Here is a 19,496-nt window from a genome sequence, read left to right on the forward strand (position 1 = left end):
GTGATTCTCCTGCCTTAGCCTCCCCAGTAGCTGAGATTACATGCATGTGCCACCAGACCTGGCAAATTTTTGGATTTTTAGTAGAGACAGAGTTTCACCAAGTTGGCCAGGCTGGTCTTGAACTCCTGACCTCAGGTGATCTGCTCGCCTCGGCCTCCCAAAGTGCTGGGATTACAGGTGTGAGCCACCATGCCCAGCTGGGTTCTGGGCTTTAAACTAGGGTTTTAACAAGCCTTCTAGGTAATTCCAATGAATGATCAAGTTTGAGAACTAAAGAGTTCTGGTTATTGGAGTTCGTTAAAAGGAGATCATCATCCTTAGCAAACTAACACAGGAAGAGAAAACCAAATACCTCATGTCCTCACTTATAAGTGAGAGCTAAAGGGCGAGGCGTGATGACTCACGCCTGTAATCCCAGCACTTTGGGAGGCTGAAGCAAGTGGATCACTTCAGGCCAGGAGTTCAAGACCAGCCTGGCCAATATGGTGAAACCATATCTTTACTAAAAATACCAAAATTAGCCGGGCATGGTGGTACGCACCTGTAATCCCAGCTACTTGAGAGGCTGAGGCACAAGAATCGCTTGAACCCAGGAGGCAGAGGTTGCAGTGAGCCAAGATCATACCATTGCACTCCAGCCTGGGCAACAGAGTGAGACCCAGTCTCCAAAAATAAAGAAAAGGAAAAAAAAATAAGTGGGAACTAAAGGATGAGAACACTTGGACACATAGAGGGGAACAACAGACACTGGAGCCTCTTGGAGGGTGGAGGGTGGGAGGAGGGAGAGGATCAGAAAAAAATTACTAATGGGTACTAGGCTTAGTTCCCAGGTGATGAAATAATCTGTACAACAAACTCCTATGACACAAATTTACTTGTGTAATAAACCTGCACTTGGACCCCTGAACTTAAAATAAAAGTTATCTAAAAAGTGGCAATGAGTTATTGGTTCAAGAAGACAAATCCTTTGGGAGGCTGAGGCAGGCAGATCACGAAGTCAAGAGATCAAGACCATCCTGGCTAACACAGTGAAACCCCATCTCTACTAAAAATACAAAAAATTAGCTGGGCGTGGTGGCAGGCGCCTGTAGTCCCAGCTACTCGGGAGGCTGAGGCAGGAGAATGGCATGAACCCGGGAGGTGGAGCTTGCAGAGAGCCGAGATCATGCTGCTGCACTCCAGCCTGGGTGACAGAGCGAGACTCTGTCTCAAAAAAAAAAAAAAAGAAGACAAATCAAATAGAGATTAGAGAGAGAGAGAGAGATGTTCCCAAGCAGCAGTACCGGATAGCAGTAAAGCCCTCACCCCACTGTTTTTCCGTAAAACCCTAAAAATAGGCTTAGGGCTTCACTGCTATCAGGTACTGCTGCTAGGGTTAGGGTTTGACAGGGTCATTCATTTAAAAACATCAATGAGGCTGGGCGCAGTGGCTCACGCCTGTACTCCCAACACTTTGGGAGGCCGAGGAGGGTGGAACATTTGAAGTCAGGAATTCAAGATCAGCCTGGCCAACATGGTGAAACCCTATCTCTACTAAAAATCAAAAATTAGCCAGGCATGGTGGCACATGCCTGTAATCCCAGCTACTCAGGAAGCTGAGGCAGGAGAATCACTTGACCCTGGAAGGAGGAGGTTACAGTGAGCCAAGATCACACCACTGTGCTCCAGCCCGGGCGACAGAGTGAGACCCTGTCTCAAAAAAATAAATAAATAAAAACATCGAGGTAGCAGGCACAGTGGCTCATGCCTATAATCCCAGCACTTTGGGATACAAAGGATGGAGAAACGCTTGGGGCCAGGAGTTCAAGATCAGGCTGGGCAACATAGCAAGACCCTGTCTCTATAAAAAAAAAAAAAAACAAAAATTAGTTGGGCATAATGGCACTCACCTGTAGTCCCAGCAACTCAGGAGGCTAAGACAGAAGGATTGCTTGATGAACCCAAGAGTTCAAGGCTTCAGCGAGGTATGATGGCACCACTGCACTCCAGCCTGGGCAACAGGGCGAGACTCCTGTCTCTAAAAAAATAAAATAAAAACACTGATGAAGTTCCTACACTGTGCGAGGAAGTAAGGATTTGGAGCAGAATAAGAGATAGTCTCTGCCTATAGTTTTGTGAGACAGAGGTAGAAAATCCTAAGGATAATTACATGTCATAGGTGTTAACTCAGATACATGGGCCAAGGGTGGGATGAGCACAAAAAGAGCCCTCACTCTGGCTGGGGTAATAAAAGAGATATCCACAGGGGAGAAAATCCTTAAACTTGACTTGAAAGAGCAGGGGGAGTGTGTAGGAAGGAGTGAGAACTACGCATTAAACAAGGAGAGCTACATGTAAAAAAAAAAAAAAAAAAAAAAGCGAGATTATTAAGGGACCTGGATGTGCCCAGGGAACTCGGATACATATGTGGGAGGTTTGGGTTGCTTGAAGATCTTGCTTCATTCTCCAGGACCAGCAAAGATGCCAATTTGTGCAGAAAATATATGCCAGGTGGTTCAGAGTTACATTCAAAACCAGTACACAGACCAGCTGTAACCCCGCCTGCTGCTCCCTGCCTCCGAAGGATTTTTAAAAGTCAGCTCCTCATCAAATGCTGGAAAATATATATATATATATTTTTTTTTTTTTTTTTTTTGAGATAGGGTCTTGCTCTGTTGCCCAGGCTGGAGGGTAGGGTGCAATCACAGCTCATTTGGGCCTCAAACTCCTGGGCTCAAGCCATCCTTCCACCTCAGCCTCCCAAGTAGCTGGGGCTACAGGCATGCATCATCATGTCCCACTAATTTTTTGGTTTTTTTTTTTTTTTTGGTAGAGATGGGGTCTCACTATGTTACCCAGGCTGGTCTCGAACTCCTGGCCTCAAGTGATCCTCTCACTTTGGAATCCCAAAGTGCTGGGATTACAGGCATGAGACACAGCACCCAGTCTGGAATTTTCTTTTATAATATCTTTTTTTTTTTTTTTTGAGACGAAGTTTTGCTCTTGTCACCTAGGCTGGAGTGCAATGGCACGACCTCAGCTCACTGCAACCACTGCAACCTCCGCCTCCCAGGTTCAAGTGATTCTCCTGCCTCAGCCTCCCGAGTAGCTGGGATTACAGGCATGCACCACCATGCCCGGCTGATTTCTGTATTTTTAGTAGAGATGGGGTTTCACCATGTTGGCCAGGCTGGTCTCAAACTCCTGAGCTCAGGTGATCCACCCACCTCAGCCTCCCAAAGCGCTGGGATTACAGGCATGAGCCACCACACCCGGCCTTCTTTTATAATATCTTACAGTCATTTTCCACTTCAGGGCTAGGGTGCTTACTGTCTCCCAAGGAGGCACATACCGTCTTAGAACAGTCTCAGAGAGATCATTTTCTGTTTTATTCTACCGCCCTGTCATCTCAGTCCCCTGAACCTGGAACCGCCTCCTGTATGACTCTTCAAAATCGGCTGTTTCCCACCCAAATGCCCATGAACAGGTGAGTGAGCACAGGAGCTGGAGCATCCGACACTGGAACACTAGAAGGAATAAGCTGCTGATACACTCCACTCCACAGTGCAAAGGAATCTCAGTCATTGTGATGCACCAGAGAGACCAGACACAACGGACTGCATGCTACCCAGTGTAAATGCCATTGACATGAAACTCTAGGACTGGCAAAAAGACATCAGAATGCCTGTTGCTGCAGGCCCAGGATGGAGCACAAGAAGCTTGTGGAATTTGATGGAGATGTTCTAGATCTCGACTGTGCTTGTGGTGACACAGGTTCATACATTTGTTACAGCTCATCTACCTGTCTTCTTTCGAGGGGTGCATGTGACTTGTGCAAATGAAACCTCCACAAAGTTGATTTTAAAAGTGTTTTTTAATGTGTTATTTTAAATTGACATCAGAACTTCAAGATTTAAGGTTGGTGCATGGGGCAAGATCTTAAAGCGAATACTCCCTCCAATGTCAAATTCCTTATCTTTGTGCAGTTAAGCATGTCGATGCTTAGGGTAAAGTCTACGCATGTACAAATGGAACCAGCTGTCTTAATGCAAAGTTCCACAGGGATGCCTGCAAACCTCTCCATATCAGACCAGTTCCTAGTGCTTCTGCATTCAGAAAGCCAGACACATGCTGGGCAGGGGCCCTCATAGAAGGTGGCAGGAGTAGGATCATGAGGGAAAGAATGAAATCCAGAGACCATAAGGCCAATATCCCATACTGGGCAGGAAGTCTTCCCAGCACACCCACCAGATGGCCAGCGAGTTCCACCATCTGCTGGCTAAGCAACTTTGGGCCAGTTATGTAAACTTTCTCTGCCTGTTTTTTCAGCTGTAAAATGGGCATAGTAATATGCCCTCATTTATAGGGTCATTATGAGGATTACAAGAGTTAATATAGAGAAAGTACATAGGATAGTGCCTGCAGTTAGTAAACATTTTACACGTGTTAGCTATTAACACCATCATCATCACTAACCATCACAATCACGACCATCATCATCACCATCATCATCATCACCATCATCATCATCACCACCATTACCATCACCATCACCATCATCACCACCATCATCACCATCACCATCATCACCACCATCATCATCATCACCATCATCACCATTATCATCATCATCACCATCATCACCATTATCATCATCATCACCATCACCATCACCATCACAATCACGACCATCATCATCACCATCATCATCATCACCATCATCATCATCACCACCATCACCATCACCATCACCATCATCACCACCATCATCACCATCACCATCATCACCACCACTATCATCATCACCACCATTATCATCACTATCATCATCGTGACTATCATCATCATCACCATCATCACCACCACCCATCACCACCATTATCATCACCATTATCATCATCACAATCATCATCACTATTATCATTGTCATCGCTATAACCATCATCACCATCACCATCATCATCATCACTACCATTACCACCATCACCATCATTACCATCACCATCATCACTATCATCATCACGAGCATCACCACCATCATTACCATCATCATTGTTATGACCACCATTATCATCACTATCATTGTCACTACCATTATCATCACCATCATCATCAACACTGCCATCACCATCATTACCATCACCATCATTACCACCATCAGTATCATCATCACTATCATCACCACCATCAGCACCACCACCATCATCATCCAGTCTCTGCTCAATCCCAGAGCCTAATAATTGGAGATGGGAACACCAGGCTAACGTTATGACAATAGCTGTTCACAGGCAACTAATAAATATAACTAAATATATTTCCTTTTCCTCAAGCCAATCCCATTGAAGCTTCACTGCTCTCTACAACATCTCCACAAAGCAGTTGCCAACCCATGTTTGTCCACCTATCCTGGTGGGCAGCTGAAGGCCTTCCCAGGCAACTCATTCCAACTGCAAGATCCAACACATTGGCTCTAGGGTTTTAATATTTCTGCAATCTCAAGAACATCCATATTATCCTACTGTGAGATTACTTTTGTTGGTTAGAAAAAAATTAGAAAATAGGCCATTATTTGTGACATCCCTATCCTCTTTTATGTCCGGGGAAACTTTTTTGTAACTCTTCTCATTGAAAGGTGGATTCTACTTCCCCTCCCCTTGGATCTGGACTGGCCTTAGTAACTTGCTTGATCAGTTAAATGTGGCAGAAGTGGCTTCCTCCAAGGACTCTTGAAACACTCTTGGAACGTAGCCACCACCCTACCAGAAAGCCCAAGAAGCCCTGTGAGACTCCCATGTGGAGAGAAACTGAGACCCCCAGATAAGAGTTCCCAGCCAACAGCCAGCTGGCACCAGCTTGCCAGCCATGTGAGTGCACCATCTTGGAAGTGGATAGTCCAGCTGATCCACTCAGTCCATCTTCCGAGCTAATGCCATATGAAGCAGATATAGCTGTCACCATTAAGTCCTGCTCAAACTTCAAACTCATGAGCAAACTAAATCATTATTAACATTTTAAGCTTTTAAGTTTAGGGGTGATTTATTATACTGCAATAATAACAAACATTGTGACTCATCTCCCATAACTGAGAAGCAACCTTAGATTCCTTTGAACCAAAGCATTTAGGAGAGCCACCAACGACTGATCATGAACGTGAACAGAAGCATTGTGTGGTTTTAAGGAAACGCAGTGAAGGGGGACATGTGTTCTGCTTGGTGGGGGACGACAGTGAGCTGACTCCAAAGGGATGAAAAGAATTTCCCAGATGAAGAGGAAGGCGATGGAATAGGGGCATGGGGGTTGAAAGGGCCTGCCAATTTCAGGGATCAGTTAGACTTGAGTGGCAAGGAGAGCAAAGGGCATGAGGCAAAGGATGGAGAGATGAGGCTGAGAAACTCAGTTGGGTTAGATTTGGAAGGACTTTGTAAACCAGGTTGAGTTTGGATTCCATCTTGAAAGCAATGGAGAGCCATGAAGGGGTTTTAAGTAAGGGTATAGCAGGAGATTTGCATTTCAGAAAGAATGGTCTGGCTGTAGCGATGAGCTCAAATTGAAAGAGGGAAAACTGGGAGTCTTTTCAATAGCCCGGTCAGGAGATGAGGGTTTCCTGAAATAAAGCAATGGAGATGTAGAAGACATTTCTTAAGACCATTTAAAAGATGCACCTGGAGATCAATTGGGTGGGGCAGAGAAATCAAACAAGTATGACCCCAGATTTCTGGCTTGGGGAGGTGCCATTCAGCCAACTACAACTAACAATTATAGTAGGCAGAGGTCGGGGGGCATGGCATGCAACACACCGCTTTTTGCAAGCTCCTGCTCCAATCCAGGAGTTTGAGACCAGCCTGGGCAACACAGTAAAACCTCATCTCCACAAAACATTTAAAATTAGCCAGGCATGGTGGCAAGCGCCTTTAGTCACAGCTACTTGGGAGGCTGAGGCAGGAGGATGACTTATGCCCAGGAGTTTGAGGTTTCACTGAGCTATGATCAAGCCACCATACTCCAGCCTGGGTGACAATGTGAGACCCTGTCTCTTAAAAAATAGAAACAGGCTGGGCGCAGTGGCTCACACCTGTAATCCCAACACTTTGGGAGGCCGAGGCAGGTGGATCACCTGAAGTCAGGAGTTCGAGACCAGCCTGACCAACAAGGTGAAACCTTGTCTCTACTAAAACTACAAAAAATTAGCCGGGTGTGGTGGTGCACACCTGTAATCCCAGCTACTCTGGAGGCTGAGGCAGGAGAATTGCTTGAACCTGGAAGGTGAAGGTTGCAGTGAGCCGAGATCATGCCACTGCACTCCAGCCTGGGTGACAGAGTGAAACTCCACCTCAAAAAAAAAAAAAAAAAAGAGAGAGAGAGAGAAAAGAAAAGAACAAAACAAAAAAAGACCGCTTTGATCTCTTTGGGGCAGCTCTGACCTAGCCCTTGGGACATCCCAAACCCTGATTCCATTTCAGATATCCAAAGACAGTCACAATGTCTCAAGCTTCTTGTGTGATTCTTTGCTTGTGCCCAGTAACCCTGGTCCTCTTGTTCCTTCATTCCTAATAGAACAAACATGTGCACATGACCCATGGGGTGAATCTCATTTCCTGAACTCCACACCAGGAAAAGACTGACCTTGTTAAGGTTTTAAGTTTTTTGCTTTTTGTTTAGTGACAAGGTCTCTGTCACCCCAGCTGGAGTACAATGGCGCATTCACAGCTCACTGCAGCCTCAACCTTGCAGGTTCAAGCAATCCTCCAATTTCAGCCTCCCGAGTAGCTAGTACCACAGGTGTGCGCCACCATGCCCAGTTAATTTTTGTATTTTTTGTAGTGACAGGGTTTTGCCACATTGTCCAGCCTGGTCTCGAACTCCTGAGCTCATTCTCAAGCAATCCCCCTACCTTGGTCTCCCAAAGTCCTGGGATTACAGGTGTGAGCATGGCACCCAGCCTAAATATCTTTTTTAATGTCTTTTTTTAATAGACTATAACCTCAGCATATGGTGTTGAAAATGTTTGAATGTACATAAAAGTATAACAGATAACATTTTAAAAACCACTTGTAATCCTGTTTCTTAGAAATTATTAGTATTTGAGAATATTCCTTTTCTATTTTTCTTCTATTCATATATATGTGTTTTATGTGCTTAATTTTGTAGTATGAGCATTTTTCTAGGTCTCTCATATTTCCTGGAAAATATGCTTTTCAAATGGCTAAGCAGAGTTCAACATGAGTGTACTTACATTAAGTTTGTCCCTATAATTGTATATTTAATATGTTTCTGTGTCTGTATGTGTACATGTGTATACTGTTTTGTTGTTTTTGCTATGATAAAACCCTGTGCCAAGTATGTTTCTGTATAAATCTTGGGTAATCTTTTCTAATTTTTGTTTTTGAGACAGAGTCTTGCTCCGTCAACCAGGCTGGAGTACAGTGGCATGATCATAGCTCACTGCAGCTCACTAGCCCAGGCGATCCTCCTACCTCAGCCACCCAAGTACCTAGGTGCAGGTACATGCCACCACACCTGGCCAATTTTTTTATTTTTTGCAGAGACGAGGTCTGTTTTGCCCAGGCTGGTCTCGAACTCTTGGGCTCAAGCAATCCACCTACTCTAGCCTCACAAACTGCTGGGATTGCAGGTGTGAGCCACCATCCTCAGCCTCTAATTATTTCTTTAAGACAAATTACTGGCATGGTCCAAGGATTAAAAGACTTAGCTGAAGCCGGGCGCAGTGGCTCATGCCTGTTAATTCCAGCACTTTGGGAGGCCAAGGCGGGTGGAACACTTGAGGTCAGAAGTTCAAGACCAGCCTGGCCAACATAGCAAAACCCCATCTCTACTAAAAATACAAAAAATGAGCCAGGCATGGTGACAAGCACCTGTAATCCCAGCTACTCAAGAGGCTGAGGCAGGAGAATCACTTGAACCCAGGAGGCAGAGGTTGCAGTGAGCTGAGATTATGCCACTGCATTCCAGCCTGGGTGACAAAGCAAGAAAAAAAGGCTGAGCACAGTGGCTCATGCCTGTAATCCTAGCACTTCAGGAGGCCGAGGCAGGCAGATCACGAGGTCAGGAGATCGAGACCATCCTGGCTAACATGGTAAAACCCTGTCTCTACTAAAAATACAAAAATTAGCCGGGCATGGTGTTAGGCGCCTGTAGTCCCAGCTACTCAAGAGGCTAAGGCAGGAGAATAGCGTGAACCTGGGAGGCGGAGCTTGCAGTGAGTCGAGATCATGCCACTGCACTCCAGCCTGGACAACAGAGTGAGACGTCTCAAAAAAAATGCTTATTTGAACAAGTTTAAGGGTGTTACTTAAAACAAACTTCTTCCTAAAAGACAATGGGATGATTTTATCGGTCCTTTTACTTTTAGCCTTTCTCTGGTTGGCTGGAGGGGAAAGCACATGGCCACACTTCTCACAGCCTGGGGTTTCTGAAAGACACTGACAGATTCTTTCTTGGTGGAAATTTGAAACTCTTTTCTCCTCCAGGAATGGGCAACCCCTGTGACTTACAACCAGCCTGCGCTGGCTCAGTGGCTGCAAGTGCTGTCATCACAGCCCATCAAGCAAATGGAAAGAAACTGCCTGGGTCACTCAGGCTCTGAGCAAACACCGGGGAACAGTGGCTGCTCTCTTCTGTTTTCAAAGGAACATGCTGTTTTAATCACACCCAGGAATGCTTTCCCAAAGTCTTTCTACTCCCCAGAATCTTCCTGTCAAGCCTGGGGCCTGCCCTGCTTATTCTCTGAGTCTGTCTTTGCTGAAATGCAATGGCTGGCCAGGCGAGTCCCCCGCTGCCTCCCCAACCCTGAGCAAGGATCGTGGGGCATGGTAACTGACCAGCGTTCAAGGAATGTGAACACCATATCTTGGCCCAGATTATGAGCTCCGGGTCCGAGGGCTGTACGAGCTTCAGCTGGCTGTGTGCAAATCAGCCCACTCTAGTTCTTTCTGCAAAATACACGGGGTGTCCTTCTCAAAACTGGACTTACGGTCAGGCACGGTGGCTCACGCCTGTAATCCCAGCACTTTGGGAGGTCAATGCAGGCAGATCACTGGAGGTCAGGAGTTCAAGACTAGCCTGGCCCACAGGGTGAAACCCCGTCTCTACTAAAAGTACAAAAATTAGCTGGGTGTGGTGGTGCATGCCTGTAATCTCAGCTACTCAGGAGGCTGAGGCAGGAGAATCGCTTGAGCCCGGGAGGCGGAGGTTGAAGTGAGGCGAGATCACACCACTGCACTCCAGCCTGGGTGACAGAGTGAGACTCTGTCTCAAACAAAACAAAAAAAAACAGAAAACTGGCTTACTGATTAGTAGGGCCCAGGGAGCAAAGATGCTGCATGGTTTTAATCTTACCCAAGTGTAAATCACTCTAGAACACTCATGTCCAGACCCCAGAAGAAGAGGTCTGCTCCAGGCATGCTCAGAGCCCTGCATCAAAGGGAAGGAGGAGGCATAGGGAGGAGCCACACGTACCCTACCTCATGGCAGATGTAGCCCCAGGAAGGGTGGCTGGAAGACGATGGCAAAACTAAGTGGAAATATGCAATGCATTTGGTTGGGGGGGTGCAAAAATCTGTGCTGAAGATGAGACAGAAGACAAGGGGAAAATACTTTCATCCCAAGTTTTGGTCCAAGCTGGGCAGATAGATGGTGTTTTATTTTAGGAGGGTCAGCCTGGTGCAACAAGGATAGTTGCAGAAGAGTTTGAGACTGTAGGATGTTAGAAAGATGCTACAATTGTCCAGCCAGGCACAGAGGCTCATGCCTGTAATCCCAGCACTTTGGGAGGCTGAGGGGGGTGAATCTCCTGAGCTCAGGAGTTCGAGAACACCTTGGGCAACATGGTGAAACCCCATCTCTACTATAATACAAAAAAAATTAGCTGGGCATGGTGGCACGTGCCTGTAGTCCCAGCTGCTCAGGAGGCTGAGGCAGGAGAGTCATTTGAACCCCGGGGCAGGAAAGGAAAGGGAAGGGAAAGGGAAAGGGAAAGGGGAAGGGGAAGGGGAAGGGGAAGGGGAAGGAGAAGGGGAAGGGAAAGGGGAAGGAAAGGAAAGGAAAGGAAAGGAAAGGAAAGGAAAGGGGGAGGGGGAGGAAAGAGGGGAAGGGGAAGGGGGAGGAGGGAGGGAGGGAAGAAGGAAGGAAGGAAGGAAGGGAGGAAGGAAAGGGAAGGGAGAGAGGGATGCTACAGTTGTCAAGGAGAGAGGTATTGGAGTCCAAACCACAGATGGGGCAGATGGAGATGGGAAGAAGGAGAACTCAGGAGATATGAAGGAAGTGGAAGTGATAGGTCTTGATTTGTAGAACATTCAGCTGAGGGCATCGAAGAGACTCCACTTTCCTTAAATAACAATGACAGTAATAATAAGTGCTACAAAGGGGTTCATGGATCAAGTTAAACGACACATACAAAGTGCTTAGAATAGTACCTGGCTGAATTAGGCTTATTGAAGATCAGGTCCTAAAATGAGTATGACTTAGACCAATATCACTATTATATAAGCTTGCAGGTCAAGGTCAGAAATATAGAGTCGGAATCAACAAGTGGATGTCAGTTCAAGGCATCAAAGTGGACATGATTGCCCAAAGCACACATGCACATTTAGGGGATTGGAGCGCAGGAAGGAAAAAGGGGGCACCCATGCTAAGGAGCTGCTAGAGAGGAATTGGTGGAAGAGTGAGAAAAAATAGCTTAGGTTGAACCAGGTAAGAACACGTCACAGAAGCCAAGAAGGAAAAGTGTGTTGAGAAAGAAAAAGTGCTCAGCACTGCAGACGGGTCAAGTGCGATGAACATGGACAAAGGCCTATTGGATTTGGCCACAAAGAAGTCACAAGGCAGAATGTTTTAAGGCAGCAGTCCCCAACCTTTATGATACCAGGAACCAGCTTTGTGGAAGACAATTTTCCCAAGGACCAATTCAGTGGGGTGGTGGGGGGGATGGGTTGGGGATGACTCAAGTGCATTACATTTATTGTGCATTTTATTTCTATTATTATTACATTGCAATATATAATGAAATAAGTCTACAACTCACCATCATGTAGAATCAGTGGGAGTGCTGAGCTTATTTTCCTGCAACTAGACAGTCCCATCTCGGGGTGATGGGAGATAGTAATAGATCATCAGGCGTTAGATTTTCATAAGGAGCATGCAACCTAGATCCCTCACACATGTGCAGTTCACAATAGGGTTTGTGCTCAGATGAGACTCAAATGCTGCCACTAATCTGACAGGAGGTGGAGCTCAGGCAGTAATGAGAGTGATGGGACGCAGCTGCAAATACAGATGAAGCTTCGCTCACTTGCCTGCTGCTCACCTCCTGCTGTGCAACCCAGTTCCTAACAGGCCACGGATCAGTACCAACTCGTGGCTCAGGGATTGAGGACATCTCTTTTAAGGAGGGAAGGTGAGATTGCAGTGAATGGAAAGGACAATGGTATTCATGGAAGATGTTCCTCACCACATTATAAATCATGGAGGAAAAGGGGCACAATCTAAGTGCCCAACAAAAGGGGATTAAATATTTTATGTACAACTATGTTGTACTTTTCTTCATGTCATTATATAAAAATACGTTTAAAACAATTGTTATTACATAGCATAGTTCTAAAAGAGAGATGGAGGCTGGGCTCACGCCTGTAATCCCAGCACTTTGGGAGGCCGAGGTGAGCAGATCACTAGAGGCCAGGAATTTGAGATCATCCTGGCCAACATGGTGAACCCCCATCTCTACTAAAAGTACAAAAATTAGCTGGGCGTGGTGCCAGGTGCCTGTAATCCCAGCTACTCAGGAGGCTGAGGCACTAGAATCACTTGAACCTGAGAGGAGGAGGTTGCAGCGAGCCGAGATCGCCCCACTGCACTTCAGCCTGGGCAACAGACTGAAACTGTGTCTCAAAAAAAAAAAAGAAAAGAGAAGGAGAGAGAGATGGATTAGTGAACAAAGAAAGCAAAAAGACACAGCTTTCAAAGTAAGGCAGAAAGCCTTTTTTAAAGCCTATTGTGATACAAAGGAAAAACAGGCAAGTGGAAAGCGACTGAGACCTCAGCTTGAAAGATGTATTGACTCTAGAGAATCTGACAAGAGCAACAAAGACAACTCAAGGGCTGGCAAGTATCAGAGAAAACAAGTAAGAGTAGGATATGGTCCAAAACAATAAATGGTGTAGAATGCAGCTTCATGACTTTGCACCAAGGGTAATGAGAAAACCTGGGAAATGTAAATTCTTATGGGGACTCTATATTATAACTTTGTTCAATTCCCCAGTACGTAGGCAGCTCCATGAGGACTGGGGCTTTCCTCTCTTCCTCTCTTTGGGATTCCCAGTTCTTAGCACACTGCCTAATAGACCTAAAGATAAGAAGAGTGTAAGAAAACGCAAAAGATTATTATTAACACAAAGATTAAGTGAAAATATCAAAATACTTGCAATATAGTATCTAAGTTCAAATGGCCACCATTCTAAAAGTATGCACAGGAAAAAAAAAAGATATAAAAATTTTAAGAGTGTATTAGAGTCTGGGATTGTGAATGTGAAATTTTTTCTTTTCTATCTTTCCATAACTCTTCATACTGGATTTATAATATGCTTAATTATGTTAAAACATATGCAAATACCAGAGAGAAGATGGAAGGAAGGAAGGAAGGAGGGAGGGAGGGAAAAAGGAAAGAAGGAAGGAAGAAGGAAGGAGGGAAGAAGGAGGGAGGGAGGGAAAAAGGAAAGAAGGAAGGAAGAAGGAAGGAGGGAAGAAGGAGGGAGGGAGGGAGGGAAAAAGGAAGGAAGGGAGGAAGGAAGAAAGGAAGGAAGGGAGGAAGGAAGGGAAGGAGGAAGGAAGGAAGAAGGAAGGAAGGAAGGAGGGAAGAAGGAGGGGGGAGGGAAAAGGGAGGGAGGAGGGGGGAGGGGAGGGAGGAAGGAAAGAAGGAAGGAAGGAAGGAAGGAAAAGGGAGGAAGAGGGAGAAAAGAAGGAAAGGAAAGGAAACGAAACGAAACAAAATGAAAACTGTGAACCTTGGAGCCAGATGATTTGGTTTAGATCCCAGCCATGCCACTTACTAACTGTGTGACATCAAATGAGTTCCTTAACCACACCGTACCTCAGTTTCCTTATCTATAAAATGGATCTAATATCCAGGGGTTTTCTAAGGAAGCAACCCAACAATTTGTGTTAGCTCATCCTTACTCACTGTGGGTTTCTGGGTCCCAGTCTATCCATTAATACATTGATGCTATGAGGTTTGAGTGGCACTGCACTTATCCTCAAGCTCTTAAAATCTGTTGGAGCTTTCTTTTTTGTGGAAATGTCCAGTTTGTTTTTTTCCCCCAAAGTTCCAGCCTTGCTTATATTCCCCAGCTTGGACATAAAGGACCTCACTTATAGACATACTGTTGTCCTTTGGAACAGTAAAAGCCAGGAACGGCACGGGTCCCCAAAAGCAGTTAGCAACTAGCAGACATTGGAGGCTGTAATCCTCTATCCTGCTGAGCCAAGTATCTACCTTGGACCTCAGGATGCTGTACACATTAACAAACAGGGAATAGGGTCTCCTTCCCAGTATTCTGCAACAACACCATTTTTACCCCCTAGAAAGTCTGAAAACTCTTGTCAGAGTCATCTCAGATTTCCTGCCATGGCATGGAGAAAAACACAAAGATATCACTTATGATGATCCAAAGTAGCATGTGGCAATTCCCCTGCTCTGCTGGTTGGTATCAGAAATTGCCTTTTTCCTCTTAAGGAGTAGCAGAGGGGTATGCTACACAACCCACAGGGTCCTTAAGTCCTCCAAAAAGGAGTGGACCCAACATATTCTCCATCCCTGGACTCAATCCTGAAACCCTCTCCTTGACTCTCACGTTTTATCCTCCAGCTCTTAGAAATACCAGCCACCATCTCTAACTACGTCCTCCTTTCCTCTTTCTCTTTGCCCTCCAGATATGGCACGTGGGTAATGTTCCCCCAGAGCCCATGGGGAGCTTTTTTGAAAAATCAATGCCTGCTGTGGGTACTGCAGAAGACCATGGGATAGGTGGGTGGGAAGGGAAGATGAATATAAAGTAGAAAAGAGCAAAAACAATCTGCAACCCACAAGGATGGGCTGGACCATACACTGGTGTCTCATCATCTCTTAAGTCTCCACCTTCAATAATGGGGCTGATCTACAGGAGAAAGAAGCAGCTGTCCTTCCTTATGGAGCCAATTGCACACCTGGCCCAGGAATCAGAGAAGCTGAAGCCAATTAGGTGAAGCATAGATCAGTGCCAGCCCACATGAGCTGCAACAGAGTCCCATGCCTGCATTCACCTTCCAAGTGAATCAAGAATATGGCTGCTGTTTCACATCCACCTTCCAAATAGTATGTACAATGTCCCTTATGGCCCAGGTTAAGCCAGAACTAAGCAGGGAAGGTGCCTTAGTTTGTTTTCTGTTGCTATAACAGAATTCCCAAGACTGAGTAATTTTAAAAGTTTCCTTTTAAAAGGTTTATTTTGGCTTGGCTTCTGGAGGTTGGAAGGTCCAAGATCCAGCACATACATCTGGCCGGCTTCTGATGAGGGCCTTGTGCTGCAACATAACATGACAGAAGGCAACATAGAGTGAGAAGGGCTCACAAGAGACAGCCAACATGGCTTTTTATAACAGACCTACCTTCATGATAACTAACCTACTCCCTTGATAATCCATTAATGTATTAATCTATTCATGAAGGCAGAGCCCTCATGACCCAATCACCTCCCAAAGGTCTCACCTCTCAATGCTGTTGCACTGGGGACCAACTTTCCAATACATGAACTTTTGGGGGACACATTCAAACCATAACAGAAGGGGATTCCAAGAAACATTAATCCAGCTTAGCTATATAGACACAGTATGAATCTACCATACCTCCCCTCTTTCTTTCTCTCTCTTCAACTTTCCCTCTCCTTTCTCTTTTCCTTTTTCCCTGCAAATATCTCAAAGCATTTTCAGTCATGATGGTTTGCTCCTACGTAAATCTAAATATTTAGTAAGAGCCTATATGTGTTCAACTTTGTTGAACCCTCATGAATGGGATTAGTGCCCTTAAAAATTAAACCCCAGGGAGCTCTCTGCTCCCTGTCATGCACAGAAGGCAGCCATCTGTGAACCAGAAACCAGGCCTTCACCAGACACCATATCTGCCAGCAATTTCCAGTCTCCAGAGTTGTGAGAAATGAATGGTTTGTTTAAGCCACTTCATCTATGGTATTTTTGTATTTTCTATTAGCAGCACAAATGGACTAGGATGAAGGAGATGGGGGGAAAAAGGAAAGAAGGAAAAAAAGGTATCTGGTAAAGTTAGTGAAGGAAAAACCCACAGTGGAAGTCAAGTCCTCACCTGTCACCCAGGCCAAAGGTGCTATAGGGGTCCGCAGTGGCCCACCTCTGTTGGCTGAGCCCCTCAAGGTCAGAACCCGGGACCCTCACCACTGCTCAGTGTATCTATGGATTGCCCTGACAAAGGCCCATGCAAATAAGAGTTGTCCTTGGGTCTTGCAAAAACTGTGACATTGTCCCTGGATTCTTTGTTTAGAAAGGCTGGTCCCCACTGCTCCCAGCAATGCTTATTTCTGAGAAAACTGAAAATTATAGACCCAGTGAGCATCAGACCTTGAAAAGATACTAGCATCATAAGTTACAAATGAAATGGAGGTGCTGGAGAGTCAAATAACCCGTCCAAGATCACTCAGCCAGGAAGCAACAGGTTCATGCTTCCAAATCAAGTTTCCTGACTCCTGGCCAAGGAAGTCTTTATCCTCTGTCAAGCTCCTTTGTGAAATAAAGACTCAGAAAGTCACCGGATTTGGCCCCCAAGGGAAGGGCTCAGTCAGCTAAGGCTTATAGAGGAAGCTTGCTAGAGCCTTGCTAGTAAAGGTTGAGTCTACAAAAGGTGGTAGGGTCCCCTTCAGTAAGGTCGAAGTTCCATTAGCTGGAGAAGAGCCACAGACACTGATCCAAAGAACTGACTTAACCCAATGAAACAGTCTTCCCTCCAGTTGAAAGATTTTTCCTAACTAAGGCCCACCAAACCAGGTATTCCTCCATGAGATCCAGAGCAGACCTTTCTTTGAAGTGAGAGTAATGCCTCAGGGAAATAAAAATCCATCTGCTCAGAAGGGATCATTTGGAACTGGGGCCCTCTTGTAGAATCTGCTGGCCTTTTAGCTGAAGCAGTTAACACATGCTCTGCTGTCTCTTAGAGGGCTCAGAGATGAAACACAGCCAGCCGCCACACTTCCCAGCACAGCCAAAAACAGTCTGCAGGGGCCCATCTGGAGCAAATCAGTCTCACTGGAGTGAAAAATAGCAGATGTCGGAGTGCGCCAGCAGCCCCAGGAAACCCCAGCCCTGCTGCCCTCCGCTCTGCCCTCACAAATCATCCTTGCACAGATCACAAGGCAGCCTCTTGGCTCCCGGCTTCCCTGCTGCCCTGGAGGCCCATCTGTGGCTGAAAAACAGGTTTGCAAGCTGAAAAGGAACCCTGGCATCTCCTTAGGGGCCATGATCCAAGAGATTTCTGGACTCTAAAGTCAAAAAATCAGACTCATAGGATGTTTGAGCTCAAATGGACCCTCAGGGTCACTGGGTCCAACCCCACCACTTTACAGATGAGGAGGCTGAGGTCCTGACTCAGCAAGTCAGCCCTGAGAAGTTGGCAATGACGGTTGCTAAAGCCAGCCTTGGAAAAACCAAGCATTCAGGAGATTTTTCTCTCCTCTAAAGACTTTCTACTACAAGCCAGAGATGAATATATAGATGGATAGATGGATACAGGGACAGAAGGATGAATGGATGGAGTAGATAAATAGATAGAGGATGGATGGATAGATAAATGGATGGATGGATGGATGGATAATGGATGGATGAAAGGGAAAGATTAAGAGAGAGATAGTGAGAGACAGGCAGAGACAGATAAAAGAAAGGAAGGAAGAAGGGAGACATTGAAGAAGGAAGGAAGGGAGAGAAAGACAAACCAGGGCATTTACCTTTATACCTTTGGGCCATGGGGAGTATTAAAGACTCCCTGGTGACCTATACTGATGCTCTTTTCCACCTTGTCACCCAGGCCAAAGTTGCTACAGGAACTTATGTTGACGTACGCACTTTGGCCACTTTCCTGAGCCACCAGTGTCAGGACCCAGGACCCCTCCCTACAGCCCATGCAAAAAAAAAAAGAGTTTTTCCTTGCAAGTTCACCAAGTCTTTGGAATTTGCCAGAGCTTACTTTCCAAATAGACCTAATCTTCCCTGCTTATTCCATAGACAAATGATGCCAACTTGGCCATGTTGGTGGAAGCTGGGACCTTCTGAAGTTCTCCAGCTCCTACCTTCCCTAAAGTAGCTTCCCTCACTGTCACCATCCCAGAGCATGGCAGAAGGCACTTGATCCTGGCACAGCTCAGATTGGCATCCTGGCATCATAGACAAAGCCATGGGCCTTATTATCAAGTAGACTTAGGACCCCACCCAGCATCTGCTCTTCACCAGAAGAGTAATTTTAGTGGTGTCATGTGATCTTTCACCTTTAAATGAAGGCTATAACACCCAGTGTGGTTGCAAAGACAAAATGAGATTAAATATGTAAAGCATTCAGTACAGGCTGGGCACGAGTCTCAACAAATGGAAGGTGTTTCCATAATAGCACCTAGCACAAAGCCTAGTGGAACAAATGCATGGAAGCTATGAGTATTATGGATTGTATTGCCAAAGAGTGTCACATTTTAACTTCCTCAGCCCCACTGGTCCTTGTGTGGGTCTAACACAGAAAATCCTTTCCGATGTATTTGTTGTTGGCTGATTCACTATTTTCTCCAGCATGCACCATCTAGGGAAAGGGAAGAACTGGGTTTTATTTTTTTGGGGCGGGGGGGCAGCAAAATGGCCAACTTTGCAAAGTCTGAAGGCTTTAGTTTTCTCCAAGAGAACACAGTTTTGGCCTCATGTTCAAATCCCTCAAATAACTATGTACTCAACTACACACCACTTCTTGTGATGTTCAGCACAACTCTGAAAGCAGAAATATGCAGCAGGAGCAGCTGTGCCTGTGATGTGAATGGCTGTGCCGAGTGCATTGGCATCTGAGGGACAGGAGGTGGGGAATCCAGTCATCCAGGTATCAAAATTGTACCTGGGTAGGGAGAAGCAGTTTGCATCCACCAAGATTCAGATAGCCCATGTGGAGAAAGCCCAACATGGAGTTTTAAAGAAGGAGAAAAAAAGATTTAGTTAAGAAGATCCTCAGTCTGAGCAACATAGTGAGACCCCCACTCTTCTTTTTTTTTTAATTAGCTGGGCATGGTGATGCATTCCTGCAGTCCCAGCTACTCAGAAGGCTGAGGTGGGAGGATCACTGAAGCCTGGGAATTGGAGGCTGCAGTGAGTTATGATCTTGCCACTGTACTCCATCCTGGACAACAGAGTGAGACCCTGTCAAGAAGAAAAAGAAAAAGGAGAAGGAGAAGCAGAAGGAGAGGAGGAAGGGGAAGGGGAAG

General features: G+C 45.7%; 1 long non-coding RNA gene across 1 annotated transcript in view; it reads right to left on the minus strand.

The window, feature by feature from the left end:
• The window catches only part of LOC131381943 (uncharacterized), a 143,105-nt gene that overhangs the window by 22,481 nt on the left and 101,128 nt on the right, over positions 1 to 19,496 (minus strand). The window contains exon 2 of the long non-coding RNA XR_009211022.1: positions 1,890 to 2,017. This is a non-coding gene — a long non-coding RNA (uncharacterized LOC131381943). The remainder of the gene's footprint in view (positions 1 to 1,889; positions 2,018 to 19,496) is intronic.

The sequence above is a fragment of the Hylobates moloch genome, unplaced genomic scaffold (assembly GCF_009828535.3).
Source record: "Hylobates moloch isolate HMO894 unplaced genomic scaffold, HMol_V3 SCAFFOLD_1, whole genome shotgun sequence".
Taxonomy (NCBI): Eukaryota; Metazoa; Chordata; class Mammalia; order Primates; family Hylobatidae; genus Hylobates; species Hylobates moloch.